This window comes from Lissotriton vulgaris, chromosome 7 (genome assembly GCF_964263255.1).
Source record: "Lissotriton vulgaris chromosome 7, aLisVul1.2, whole genome shotgun sequence".
Lineage (NCBI taxonomy): Eukaryota > Metazoa > Chordata > Amphibia > Caudata > Salamandridae > Lissotriton > Lissotriton vulgaris.
In genome coordinates, this window is record NC_141695.1 from 1,303,555,149 (window position 1) to 1,303,570,683 (window position 15,535).

Sequence of the window (15,535 nt, forward strand, 5' to 3'; positions counted from 1 at the left end):
TTTTGACTACTAGACAGAATCTCCTCTCTGCACCATTGTGAGACCTTCTGCACTACACCTGAATCCTGGCGATTCCAAAACCTTACCAGGGACAATTGGTTCTGTATGGTCCATGCTATTGTTCCTAGCTCTCTTCTAATGGCCTGGATCATTGATGAGCTTGGTAATGACAATAGAGTTTTTAAGCGTTTTTAAGATCTTCCCTTCTTCTTAGTCCCACTTGCCTTTACCACTTAAGAAAAGGACTTCAGCTCCGTACAATAATTACTGGGTATCATGGCATCATATGCCTTTAACAAGGGTCTGTGGGACATAATCCATGTTCTCTATTACATTTTTTCAACCCACAAATTGATGTAAAGGCTTTTGCTTTCTGGGCTTCTAAGTGCATATTCCATTTTAGGGCACTATCGAACCAAACTCCCAAATATCTATACTCATTTACGATCTCCAAATTCCTTGGGCCTAAAAAACAACTTAATCTTGTGTCTCTTTTGCCAAAACGTAAATTGTATTTTTTCTCCATATTTACAACTAAAAACTTTGCCTCACAGTACTCTTTAAAAGCATTTAATTTCCTTTGGAGCCCTAGCTTTGTCTGATCAAAAGTCACCAGATCGTCTGCATACAAAGACATGACATTTTATGCCCGCTCATTCTGGGGCTAGCGCTTCTTTCTACCTCTAGGGCTGCAGGTAGATCAGCTAGGAATATGGCAAAGAGCAATGGGACCAGGACACAACCCTGTCTAAGGTGATTCCCAGTAGCTATTTTTTGGGTCAAGGACCCTCTCATGTCCCTAATCATCTGTGCCCAATTTCCTCTGTCTAGTTCTCTTACTATGGCCAGTATGCCTTCCGTTATACTGTCATTTATTAGTGCCTCCCAGAGGCGTTTGCGATCCACTGAGTCGAAAGCAGCGCAACAGTCAACAAAGCAACAATATAGCTCCCCTTTTTGCTCTGTTGACTTCCTCGTCACTGCCCAAAGAGCGAAGCAGTGGTCAATGGTGGAATAGCAGTCCTTTAATCCTCCCTGTTCTGTCGGTATAATTGAACAATGCTCCACCCGGACCTTAAGCCTTCCTCTTAATATTTTCACAAATATCTTTTCCCCAATATCAAACAAAATAATGAATCTTTAGAATTTTGGGGAGTTCATATCGTACTGGTCTAATTACAGCTCCCTGCCCTTTTTTTGGGATAGGTCTAGTGTCCAAGATGACTAGAAACATGTGCGAAAAAATTCAGCCCACCAGTTCAGCTTGGACTTTAATATTGATGCTGGGAGATTGTCCGGTCCGGCTGCGTGGATTAGCTTCAGTTTTATTATTGTATTTTTCACATTTATTACTGAGAAGTCTGGCTTTAGATCTTCAACTAACCCACTCCAATTCTGTATCTCACCTTCTTCTATTCCCCTACCTGAACCATACAATTCCTGCAGCTATTCCTCCCATGTTGCATCTTCTACCATGCAATTCATCGCACCCACCGGGTATTCTGCCGCTGATTGCATCAGCTTCCAAAACTGAGCTCAAACACACCTACTTCACCTCCAAATCTATCACGAGTTTACAGGATTTGATTAAAGCTTGCCTTCATGGACCTTTCAAGTGCATTCGACACTGTGTATCGAAGCAAGTTGTGGCAAATGATGGAGGTTATGGGCTTCAAGGAACCCTTGGTCATCTAGCTCCGTAGACTGCATGAATCAACAACTGTAGCCATAAGGTTCGGGCCAGGGGGGAAAAACTAAATCTATCCTCTCAACTGAGGGCGTCCGACAAGGATGCATATTAGCCCCTTTTTTGTTCCTCGTGCACACAAACGGCCTGGAAAAGCACCTGTTGGACCATTGCCATGACTTCCCAAAGGTCAACGGCAGGAGCATACCAATGCTTTCTTATGCCGACGACACGGTACTTATGACACTCACAGGAAACAGTATGCAGCTCTGTCTTGATGCCTTTCACAATTTCATGTTGGACCTAGACCTGAAGGTCAATTTCACCAAATCCTTTGCTATGGTCTGTGGCCCAAAGGGGTCCAAATCCAGAAAGTTTGTAGTAAATAATTCTACCATCGAAAAGGTAGAAAATTTTAACTATTTGGGAAACCTTTTTAATATTAAATTAAGTTGGTCCCCGTTAATGAAGACTCGAGTCCAGAGTGCCAGTCGCTCCATAGAAGGTCTGTTTCGCTTCTGTGGCAAATTGGGTCAAAAACTTGTCACACACTTAAAAGCCCTGTACAAATCAAAATGCTTGTCGGTAGCTACTTATGGGGCCGGGGTTTGGGGGACTGAAAGTCCTGACACGATACAAATTATGGAGAACAAATTTATAAAACGTGTATTGGCTATTCCATCAGGTTCTTCAAATAAATTTGCCCATGATGAAATAGGTCTGAGTTATGTGAGTGACACCATTCGCCTTTCACCCTTACTATTGTGGGGCAAAATGTGGCTATCAGAGGCCTTACAGCTTTCTAGAGACATTCTCCGGGACTGTCTAAAACTGGAAAATATGAAACAGATCCCCTGGCTATCTTATGTCAATGAAATGCTCCACAAAATAGGTTTGGGTGATATTTTCGATAACCCTGAAAAAATACAGGGAGACATTAAAACTGTCATTAAATCAAGTTATTGGAAATCCTCACTTGTACATCCCCTGGCTAGGCCTTACGGTCCTATGGTTACCTTACAGCATCAGTTTTATCTAACCTTCACAACTCATGTGCAATGGCGATTCTACCTGACAAGGTTTAGGTTAAACATCTTGCACTTTCTTTTTGAGTTTCCTAAACAAGGGGGTTAGTGTGAGAGGCTGCCCCCCTGTCCTTGTAACAATAAAGATAGCCAAAGCACGATGCATGTTGTTCTCTTTTGTCCCTTATATAAGGACCCGAGAATTAGGTTTATTAAGCCCATTCTGAAGGAAAAGCAACCATGTCATTATAATGAGGGTTATGACTATTTGTTATCTTTATCATCATCTGGTGTTTGTTGTGCGATGCTAAACTTTATACGAGTGTCACTCTTGATTAGAAAACGGTATGGTTAATTTGGCCCCAAGAACTTTTGTCTTTGCCCATTTTACATTGTTGTATCGTGACTTTGCTTCTTTGTCCTCTTGATGTATATCCTAGTATGAATAATCTATGAATCATCACAATTTGATTGAAAGTAAAGGTTATGGGTTCTATTTGTGATTATATCAATTAATGTGTTTTATCAGTTTAGTGTTTTAATTCTAAGACTGTCTTTTAAAAACGAATTCTAAATCATGTCTGTAAATGTAAATGTTTGACTTTTATGATTCTTTTCCGAATCGAATAAAGTTTTTTGAACCGAACCGATTAAAGCTAAATCTGTCCTGACCAAAATTGCTATGACTGACGCGTGTAATGTCCTTCTTAAAACTAAGTCTAAATATCATGGTGGGCAAAATAAGGCTGGTAAAATGTTAGCCAAATATTAAAAAATATAATCAGAGAGGAAAACTGTTGGCCCCATTTGAAGTGAACATAGTAATGAGATGATGTCTTCACATCCTAACATTAGTAATGCTTTTCAGTCTTATTAGAATTAATTATATACTGAGGATACTGACCCCCTCTGAGGATGATATTGAATATTTTTATCGGGGACTACCTAGTCCCCCTTCCACTATTGACATTCTTTTCTCCCTCAAAAAATATACTTGCCTTCTGGAAATTACTGATGCTCTTAAATCCCTAAATAAGCCAAATCACATGGCCCTGACGGCTTCACTGTTGAGCTTCTCCTATCAGGTTCTATTAAGGAACGAGTATCCTTCTCCCCTAGCAGCCTCGTCACATGATGCTGAGAAAGCATTTGATTGTATAAATTAGCATGTTATGTGTTCTACCCTTCGTTGGTTTGGTTTTGGTCACAAATGTATCTCTTTAATCAAACTGTTATATACTGACCCATGTGCCTGTGCGTTTGTTATTGGCCAATTCCCCCCTTTTTTGAACTCCAAAGACACTAGACAAGTCTGCCCTCCATCTCCAATACTTTTTCTCCTATGTCTGGAGCCTTTTCTTGAGCTTTATAGATTAGTAGCATTTCTTGTGAGTAACAGATGGGACTTATCCCCCCTCCCTGTCCCTGTGATGAGGAATCTATACAGTCCAATATACACACAATACTGTTTTGTAAATTCCATCATCCACACAGGAAAATCTGGCTATTACCACTACTAAGGCGCTGGGGAGTCAGACAGTGCCGTTCTGCAATGCTACGTCTTCAAATGCTAGAATCTGAATCTGTTTGTTATTTCGTCCTTAATTTCCTAAAATGTGTCATGAAGCACAGGAAAAATCTGTAAAAAGTACTCCGGTCCTAGCTCTAGTTGATGACATGAAATAATTTGATACTTTGTTTTAAAATATACCTAACTGTCTTTGTACGAATTTTACTATATTTTCTTGATATGTACATTTGTTTAAATATCGAATTGTATTTTCAAATGTTGCTTTTATGGTTTTCCTTTGTGCAAAGCCGAATAAAGAAATTTATATCTTTTCTTGAGCTCATCTAATGCAACCCTGGTATAACTGGATTTGAAGTCAACTCTCAAGAAATAAAACGTTCTGCTTATGCAGATGTTTTAATTTATATGTCTAATCCCTCTACTTCCCTCGATCCTTTTTTGCAAGAGATTACTCTATTTTCCAAGGTCTCTGGTTACAAATTAAATTTTTATAAAAACCGAGATCCTACCACTAAATTCCTCTAATTATCATTATATGTTTTATAAGACCAATTTCACATGGTGTCCTCATAAGATCAATTAATTAGGAGTCTGGTTCTCTCCCACCATACCTGGTACACTTTTTCATAATTTCACTGTCCTAAAATCTAAACTCCAAACGTTATTATCATCCTGGTCTCCCCTATTTTTCTCTTGGTGGGGTGAATTAGATACTATCAAAATGATGATTGTCCCTCATGTTCTTTTTTACTTTCTATGTTACCTAATGATTAGTTTTCCCCTATAAACTCCATCAATATTAAGTTCCTTTGGAATAACAAGCTTGTTCGTATTGCCTTATCAAAGTTATTTAGACCAAAAACTAAAGGGGGTGTACGATTTCCTACCTTTAAGTTATATCCCACTGCCTTTTTTATCCGTAAATTTTATGCTATATCTAAAATGTCCAATTGTACATTTATTTCTAAAAACCCTACTCTTAAGTACTCACACTATTTATTAAACACCCTTTTTAACCAAGGATCTGATTCTCGTCAATCCTTCCTTGCATCCTCTATTTAGTACAATAAATGTATTACATTTCACCACAAATCATTTTACTTTAAACGTTGGAAGGAAAAGGGTATTTTTTATGTACATCATCTGACTTCCCATAGTTCTATTTTATCGTTCTCACAAGTGCAGGAGAAGTATGGCCTTCTTGATTCCTGCCTCCAACAATACAATCAATGAATTACTGTACTTCATACTTTATTAAGCAACAAATTTACACCTGATGTTAAAACATTCATTCCTGTGACACCTTTATATGATCTTCCTACTGACTCCACCCCTAAAGCTTCCTTCATTTATAAATCTCTCTCTTGCCCTGTCACTATGAGAAATAAATCTCCTATGGAACTATTTTGAGAGTAAGATTTATCTTAATCATTATCTATCCAACAATGTAACTTATTATGAAGTACATTATTTAAAACATCTAAAGCTGCTAATATAACACAATCTTTATTTTTTACTATAACAGAGCTGTAAATACCCCTTTTTTCCTTCATAAAATTGACTCATCTATTTTGTCCTCCTGCTGGTCATTTCGTGCCTCTGATGGTACTTTGAGTCACCTCTTTTATCATTGTCCTAAAGTTATTGTATTCTGGAAAACGTTTTGGGCAAATTGTTTATTGATTTTCTCATGTAATATTCGACTTTCTTTCCAAAATGTTTTTTCTATACTTTGTCTGCTGACTTTGATACTTTATTATCTTCAAAACCTGTTTTACTTGACCCATTTATTGCTCTTGGTTTTAAAGTTATTTTATCATGTTGGAAAGATAACTCTAAGTTATCTATTATGGCTTGGTGGAACCCTATTGTGATGAACATAGAATATCAACTGTTTCTTCTTCTTCTGTATCTCAGAAAGTCATTCTGACTTACTTTGGCTTCCCTTTGCTAACCTCTTAGGTTCACACTCATCACATCCTCAATAACTTAATAATCTCTTTTCTTTCTTTTGTTTTTCTTTGTTTTTCTTTTCCTCTTTTATTCCCTTTTGTAAAAAAATGTATACACTGTATGATTACCCTTTCCTGTTTAATCTGTTTATTACTAACCTTATATTTCATATACCGACATTATTACGGAATCAACTGAATCCATTAATGTTATGTGTTGTTAAATAATAATTTCCTAAAACTCTGCAAAAAAAGAGCTTATTGAAGGTTTCTTTTGGCTGAAGGATTCTCCAAAGCCCCACACACGTTTTAACAGCAGGCAGGAAGGAATCATCACAACCAAACTAAAGTGTGCAGGTAAAGCAGAGGTACATTGGGTAGATCCAAGAGAGCAGGGTAAATGCCAGATTTTCAGCATAACAAGTTGCCATGTAAATAGTTTCCCTGTAGATTAATTCTATGTAAGCATATCTTATGAGCATTACCCTCGAATCTGTGTTTGACACCCGTTGCTTCAAAAATTTGACTTTTGCCATAATATCCTCATGTTACTTTCATGCCAGCTACACATTATCTGAACCACAAAGCTTTTTTCCTGTATGTAGGTATCACTAAATCCCACATATACTCACAAACTAATATCTACAAATTGGTGTACTAGAAATGAAAAGAACAAATGCTAACATTTCCTAACAAAATAACACATCATCAAACATTGTTTTGACACGACCTCTGATAACCACCTTTTCATCTTTATACCAAAACAATATACTACCTCAACAATAAATGTTTTCAAAAATGCCACCAGCAATTTGCAGGTTCATAGTGCTGTAAATTGATGGTGGTATAGAAGGAAATGTCAAATGTAGGAATATTAACAGCGGGTACGAACAAGTTCCTAATCAACTTGTAACCCTGGGCACAAGTATATGCTGTGTAGCCAGCAAGAATTTTTTTAAACAGTTTTTCAGATATCCATAAGGATGATTCAATTTATTGATAATCCAAAATGCATGACGAAATCCATAATGTTACTTCACATCAAGCGTCATAATCATATGATTCACAATCTGATATTTCCGATATACTAAGCATTTCACTGGCCTCCCATGGCCTCCCAATGCATTTCGGCGCGCGCCGGCGCCTTTATCAAGGGATCTGTGGGTTGAAACTATGTTAATTAGTACTACGTCCTGAACGTCCACCAAAAATTAATATTAAACAGTAGTTGCTAACATGTTCAAAACAAAATCCCAACAACCTCAGCACAGACGCCTTTTTTAGAGTCAGGCCCACACACAAGGGAAGACCCAGGAGGGATCACAAACATAGAAAAAGAGAAAGATCCCCCGATAACGAAAGAAAAAACCAGGAGGAAGAAATAACAACTGCACAGATGAATGATGATAATTTGGTCATTGATATATCACAAAAACTCCTCACCAAAAAAGAAATGACCATATTACAGAAAGGAACTTCCTTCATACCCACTACCAATACGGACACTCTTGAATTGGAAGTAAGTCTGTTTAAACTTACGCGCAAATTACGTCTCAGAAACTTCTTTGATAACATCATCACTGATAACATAAGAGAAGAACAAGATCAACTTATGGGACTCCGACCACAGAGTAACTACATGGCTCCAGTAAGCCACAAGGCCATAGACTTATTTGAAACTCTCTGTAAACAAGAAATCCAGTCTGCTAAGCCTCGCAATAAGAAACACACCAACATATCATCCAGCGAATTGAATATCATCAGAAACATTAGTCTTGATGAATCAGTGATTTGTCAGAAAGCCGATAAGGGTGGAGTTTTAGTCATAATGGATCGGTCATATTATGAGTCACAAGTTATCGAACATTTGGGAGACACCAACCTTTACATGAAAATATCATACAATCCTACCAGAGAAATTCAAGACATCCTCTCACACATTCTGAAAAAAGCTATAGATAATGGCACCATCAGAGACAAAACCAAACAATACTTGACACAGATGGATCCACTGAGCCCGTCATTCTACTTGACACCCAAAGTCCATAAAAACTTGCATAAACCACCATGTAGACCCATTGTGTCTACTTCTAAAAGCATTCATGAACCCATTGGAAAGTTTCTTGATAAGTATCTTCAACCCTTTGCAGTGGGAGCCCAGTCATATATCAAAGACACTACAGACTTTTTGAAAAAATTGGCAATGATTAACATCACCAAAGAACAACCTATAGTTATGGCTACCATTGATGTTAAAGCCTTGTATACGTCAATACCTCACCAATCAGGCATAGAGGCAGTCGAAAAAGCTCTACTTTCCAGTGATTATGAAGATACCATGAAAGTTTTTTTGATGGAACTCCTTCAGTTCACTCTGATGCACAGCTATTTTAAGTATGGAGAAGAATGGTATATCCAAAAAAGTGGAACATCCATGGGAAATTCGGCAGCCCCCACTTATGCGAATATCTTCATGAGGGACTATGAGGACACGAACATTCTTGGCCAAGAAACCTGGATGCAACACATCAAACTTTATGTCCGATTCATTGAGGACATCTTTATTGTTTGGGAAGGTGCCAAAGAGGTTCTATCATCTGAAATAGCCAAACTCAATTTGATTGACGAACGTATACAGTTCACTTGGGATATTCAAGAGAAAAATATCAATTTTCTGGATGTAAATGTCATCAGAGGAGATTCCACTTTTAACACGACCCTACACAGAAAGAATACAGACCGTAATAACTTACTCAGTTATGACAGCTTTCATCCCCCAGCCCTAAAGAGACATCTACCATATTCCCAATTCATGAGGGTGAAACAAGTAGTGTCGGAAACAGAGAAAGCGGAGATACAAATGAATGAAATGTTCACACGATTCCAAAAGAGAGGTTACCCCTCATCAATCTTGGTTGAAGCAACTCAGAGGATTAAAAATGTGTCAAGAGGGACCCTATTAACTAACAAACCAGTGAACAAAGAGCAACGCATTACATGTGTGAGTAAATTTTCTACGTCAAGCCAATCCTTTAAAAACATCATTAAAAAACATTGGTCTATACTACGTGCAGAACCAGACTTCAAGGGAGCATTTGAGCAAGAACCATTGTTTGCACACACCAGATCCATGAACGTTGGACAACTTTTGAAATCTAGATCGAAGATGAGTCCGTTTACCATATTCAAAGGAACACTGCCATGTATGAACTGTAATAACTGTGGCAACATCACGAAAGGCATTAAGTTATCTCCCCCTGAATTCAAAGATACCATCAACTTAAAAGTAAATGGCACATGCGACACCATGAACGTTATATATGTATCGAGTTGTCCATGTAATTTACATTATGTGGGACACACGGAGCGCAAATTAAAAATTCGGCTCAATGAACATAAGAGCAACATCAGGACCAAAATGCTCAAGTCTACTGTGGCCACACATTTCTTGGAAGCTAATCATGAGATCACTGAACTAAAGGCACGCATTCTTGAAGTTGTGGAAAAACATGAAGGTGTCAACAATAAAACACAACTTCTTAAGAGAGAAAACCACTGGATTTATCGCCTAAAGACTTTGAAGCCGGGGGGCCTCAATGAAAGAGTGGAATTTCTTTGTTACTTGTAAATTTTACAGATTTGTGTCTTCTACATCCCTGCATTGAAATTGTTGGTTATTTGTATTTTCATTTTAGTTCTGCTGCATCACAGCACACAAGTTCTATAATTCCTAGCGCACTGCGTAGGCTTAGACTCCACCCACCCATTTCCTTTTAACACCCTTCCGCCACTCCGTGCGAGTTCGAAGGGAGCGTAGCGGATTTCATAGAGAGCGGCACTCTTTTTCACTGGTAAGCGCATACAGCGGGTAGCGCGTTATATCTTTGCTAGTCAATTGGGACGTGGTTCTAACTGTCAACTTGAATTATCATTAGCGGTTCTCTTACCCCAATCTTTAACACCGCCGTGTTCCCTACATAAGCTTGCTAGGGTCCACTAGTTATGTAAAGCACGCATTGCGTTGTTTAAACCGCATGTCAGTTACGAAATCTTATGCCTCCACCCTCCGCGTTACTTACACTCCTCCACTATCAGCACCGCATAGAGTAGCCTTACATGTGGGCAATTTGTGTTTTTTCTAATATGCTTTATCACTAGAACCATGTGAATGTTATATATGCAGCTTAATGTTTTTGTACATAAATAGCCTTTTGTTTTGAACATGTTAGCAACTACTGTTTAATATTAATTTTTGGTGGACGTTCAGGACGTAGTACTAATTAACATAGTTTCAACCCACAGATCCCTTGATAAAGGCGCCGGCGCGCGCCGAAATTCATTTGGAGGCCATGGGAGGCCAGTGAAATGCTTAGTATATCGGAAATATCAGATTGTGAATCATATGATTATGACGCTTGATGTGAAGTAACATTATGGATTTCGTCATGCATTTTGGATTATCAATAAATTGAATCATCCTTATGGATATCTGAAAAACTGTTTCAAAAAATTCTTGCTGGCTACACAGCATATACTTGTGCCCAGGGTTACAAGTTGATTAGGAACTTGTTCGTACCTGCTGTTATTATTCCTCACCCCAGAGTAGGGGGTGTCCCTGGAGCACAGTCAACCCACTATCAACTTCGATATAAACACGCAGTGCTCAAATCATTAAATTTTTTGGGACATTTGTTCGCCTACTCATTAGGTTTGAAGTACGCCTTAAAGTCATCATGCAATATGAAGAGATTACTCATATGACTGAATCTAGAGCAGAAACATTTGCATTTGATGCAGAAGCAAGTACACGCATATATTCTCTTATACAAGAAGACACTACCGAGTTCGCCACCAATAAAACTAAAGAACAACATGTCAAGAAGCTGCTATATTTAACAAGAAAAACAATTAACCAACGCCTTCATGCTAGTACTTTAATTAGGTCCATAAAGCACAGCGGATTCCAAGAGGACTCAGGATCCCTCTAAAACCGTCATTATGTAAAAACAGCAAACAATTCGTTGACAAATGGTATGCAATACTAAACAAGTGTAGTTTAAATTTAATTCTTTTGATAATTGAGGAACTTTCAAAAATTCTGGAAGAACTTAATACGGAAATCGTTGGAGTCAAAGATGAATTGAGCAAATTCATGAGCCCAGAAGAAATGACGAAAACATTAGAAGATATCAATCAGCATTTAACAAAACACACATAAGAAGTTAATGAGCGTAAAATAAGGAAATATCGTCGAGACACCCTCAATTATAAACTCGAGGAAGTATATTCATGGGCGGAAGTCTACGCTAAAAGAAGGCAAACCAAAGGGTATACTTCACAAACAGACACCTCCTCCACAGGTAGTGAGACATCGGGACCAAGAGGACCTCAGAACATTGACACGCGAAGAGCAAAAGAGATCCCAACAACCTCAGCACAGACGCCTTTTTTAGAGTCAGGCCCACACACAAGGGAAGACCCAGGAGGGGTCACAAACATAGAAAAAGAGAAAGATCCCCCGATAACGAAAGAAAAAACCAGGAGGAAGAAATAACAACTGCACAGATGAATGATGATAATTTGGTCATTAATATATCACAAAAACTCCTCACCAAAAAAGAAATGACCATATTACAGAAAGGAACTTCCTTCATACCCACTACCAATACGGACACTCTTGAATTGGAAGTAAGTCTGTTTAAACTTACGCGCAAATTACGTCTCAGAAACTTCTTTGATAACATCATCACTGATAACATAAGAGAAGAACAAGATCAAACTATGGGACTCCGACCACAGAGTAACTACATGGCTCCAGTAAGCCACAAGGCCATAGACTTATTTGAAACTCTCTGTAAACAAGAAATCCAGTCTGCTAAGCCTCGCAATAAGAAACACACCAACATATCATCCAGCGAATTGAATATCATCAGAAACATTAGTCTTGATGAATCAGTGATTTGTCAGAAAGCCGATAAGGGTGGAGTTTTAGTCATAATGGATCGGTCATATTATGAGTCACAAGTTATCGAACATTTGGGAGACACCAACCTTTACATGAAAATATCATACAATCCTACCAGAGAAATTCAAGACACCCTCTCACACATTCTGAAAAAAGCTATAGATAATGGCACCATCAGAGACAAAACCAAACAATACTTGACACAGATGGATCCACTGAGCCCGTCATTCTACATGGCACCCAAAGTCCATAAAAACTTGCATAAACCACCATGTAGACCCATTGTGTCTACTTCTAAAAGCATTCATGAACCCATTGGAAAGTTTCTTGATAAGTATCTTCAACCCTTTGCAGTGGGAGCCCAGTCATATATCAAAGACACTACAGACTTTTTGAAAAAATTGGCAATGATTAACATCACCAAAGAACAACCTATAGTTATGGCTACCATTGATGTGAAAGCCTTGTATCGTCAATACCTCACCAATCAGGCATAGAGGCAGTCGAAAAAGCTCTACTTTCCAGTGATTATGAAGATACCATGAAAGTTTTTTTGATGGAACTCCTTCAGTTCACTCTGATGCACAGCTATTTTAAGTATGGAGAAGAATGGTATATCCAAAAAAGTGGAACATCCATGGGAAATTCGGCAGCCCCCACTTATGCGAATATCTTCATGAGGGACTATGAGGACACGAACATTCTTAGCCAAGAAACCTGGATGCAACACATCAAACTTTATTTCCGATTCCTTGACGACATCTTTATTGTTTGGGAAGGTGCCAAAGAGGTTCTATCATCTGAAATAGCCAAACTCAATTTGATTGACGAACGTATACAGTTCACTTGGGATATTCAAGAGAAAAATATCAATTTTCTGGATGTAAATGTCATCAGAGGAGATTCCACTTTTAACACCACCCTACACAGAAAGAATACAGACCGTAATAACTTACTCAGTTATGACAGCTTTCATCCCCCAGCCCTAAAGAGACATCTACCATTTTCCCAATTCATGAGGGTGAAACGAGTAGTCTCGGAAACAGAGAAAGCGGAGATACAAATGAATGAAATGTTCACACGATTCCAAAAGAGAGGTTACCCCTCATCAATCTTGGTTGAAGCAACTCAGAGGATTAAAAATGTGTCAAGAGGGACCCTATTAACTAACAAACCAGTGAACAAAGAGCAACGCATTACATGTGTGAGTAAATTTTCTACGTCAAGCCAATCCTTTAAAAACATCATTAAAAAACATTGGTCTATACTACGTGCAGAACCAGACTTCAAGGGAGCATTTGAGCAAGAACCATTGTTTGCACACACCAGATCCATGAACGTTGGACAACTTTTGAAATCTAGATCGAAGATGAGTCCGTTTACCATATTCAAAGGAACACTGCCATGTATGAACTGTAATAACTGTGGCAACATCACGAAAGGCATTAAGTTATCTCCCCCTGAATTCAAAGATACCATCAACTTAAAAGTAAACGGCACATGCGACACCATGAACGTTATATATGTATTGAGTTGTCCATGTAATTTACATTATGTGGGACACACGGAGCGCAAATTAAAAATTCAGCTCAATGAACATAAGAGCAACATCAGGACCAAAATGCTCAAGTCTACTGTGGCCACACATTTCTTGGAAGCTAATCATGAGATCACTGAACTAAAGGCACGCATTCTTGAAGTTGTGGAAAAACATGAAGGTGTCAACAATAAAACACAACTTCTTAAGAGAGAAAACCACTGGATTTATCGCCTAAAGACTTTGAAGCCGGGGGGCCTCAATGAAAGAGATGAATTTCTTTGTTACTTGTAAATTTTGCAGATTTGTGTCTTCTACATCCCTGCATTGAAATTGTTGGTTATTTGTATTTTCATTTTAGTTCTGCTGCATCACAGCACACAAGTTCCATAATTCCTAGCGCACTGCGCAGGCTTAGACTCCACCCACCCATTTCCTTTTAACACCCTTCCGCCACTCCGTGCGAGTTCGAAGGGAGCGTAGCGGATTTCATAGAGAGCGGCACTCTTTTTCACTGGTAAGCGCATACAGTGGGTAGCGCGTTATATCTTTATTTGTCAATTGGGACGTGGTTCTAACTGTCAACTTGAATTATCATTAGCGGTTCTCTTACCCCAATCTTTAACACCGCCGTGTTCCCTACATAAGCTCGCTAGGGTCCACTAGTTATGTAAAGCACGCATTGCGTTGTTTAAACCGCATGTCAGTTACGAAATCTTATCCCTCCACCCTCCGCGTTACTTACACTCCTCCACTATCAGCACCGCATAGAGTAGCCTTATATGTGGGCAATTTGTGTTTTTTCTCATATGCTTTATCACTAGAACCATGTGAATGTTATATATGCAGCTTAATGTTTTTGTACATAAATAGCCTTTTGTTTTGAACATGTTAGCAACTACTGTTTAATATTAATTTTTGGTGGACGTTCAGGACGTAGTACTAATTAACATAGTTTCAACCCACAGATCCCTTGAAATGCATTGGGAGGCCATGGGAGGCCAGTGAAATGCTTAGTATATTGGAAATATCAGATTGTGAATCATATGATTATGACGCTTGATGTGAAGTAACATTATGGATTTCGTCATGCATTTTGGATTATCAATAAATTGAATCATCCTTATGGATATCTGAAAAACTGTTTCAAAAAATTCTTGCTGGCACACAGCATATACTTGTGCCCAGGGTTACAAGTTGATTAGGAACTTGTTCGTACCTGCTGTTATTATTCCTCACCCCAGAGTAGGGGGTGTCCCTGGAGCACAGTCAACCCACTATCAACTTCGATATAAACACGCAGTGCTCAAATCATTCATTTTTTTGGTCAAATGTTGGAATATCGAATTGCAAAATACTGTTCGCAAACTGGGACCAGTAGTTTCACAACCAGTAAACTTTTTTAGGAACTGGCCTATGTACTAATAGATCAGTTCTTAAAGATCTGAATCATAATGGTAAACGAGACTTGATGAACATTTGAATGTATCTCTTTATTGCTTTAATTGGTTTTGTACTGTATTTATATATTATTGATCTTTGAATATTCATGATTCAGATTTTTTTGTGATTGTTTTTCCTCAATAAAATAAGCCTAATGAAATGAAATGATATGAAATCCAACCTACGACATGAATATTAGTGGGGTAGGTCACAAATTACGACCCATTATGACTGGAGGAAACCACAAGGAAGGTGACTTGTTGGAATCAGCAGGACAAACAGGGGCACATTTACTATTTTTACACGTAGCGCACTGCAGCAGCCGCAAATTCTGTGCAAATGATGTGCTGCACTACGTGAAAAAGAGAGAGGAGGAGAGTGCCCTATTTACTAGA

The 15,535-nt window shown here is 38.4% G+C and overlaps 1 protein-coding gene across 1 annotated transcript in view; it reads right to left on the reverse strand.

Annotated features, from left to right (window-relative positions):
• The window catches only part of LOC147703546 (vomeronasal type-2 receptor 26-like), a 97,219-nt gene that overhangs the window by 80,639 nt on the left and 1,045 nt on the right, over positions 1 to 15,535 (reverse strand). The window lies entirely within an intron of this gene.